We start from the raw sequence: 434 nt of genomic DNA, 5'->3' as shown, positions 1-434 counted from the left end.
TACTACGGTGTAGTTTCAGGGGGGGGGGGGGTGGCAAACACAGGCCGGACGCAGTATAATCGTAGCTCATGTATGATAGGGGTTTAGTGTGAACGTTAATACTCCATTTGTGATATATAGCTTACGAGAGTGGTGTAAGGAGAGTACACACAATATACTTATGTGATATATCTCAAGCGTGGGTTCATGGTTGTCTCGTAATTTCTGAGCATGTGTTTATTCCTGTATTTTCTTTTCATATTCGTCTTTATATATGTATAGTCTGTGTCTCCATGTATATCTGCATATTTATATATTTTCTACTCAATAGGTTCTATGCTTACATCGTTTTTTTAACGTACACACACACACACATATTTATTTATTTATGCTTCAGTGTCCCTTTTTTCCTCTCTTACTCACACATAGATGTGTCTTCCTGTTTATTCTATTGT

Source organism: Penaeus monodon, chromosome 29, assembly GCF_015228065.2.
Source record: "Penaeus monodon isolate SGIC_2016 chromosome 29, NSTDA_Pmon_1, whole genome shotgun sequence".
Classification (NCBI taxonomy): domain Eukaryota; kingdom Metazoa; phylum Arthropoda; class Malacostraca; order Decapoda; family Penaeidae; genus Penaeus; species Penaeus monodon.
This window is presented reverse-complemented; position numbering follows the sequence as displayed.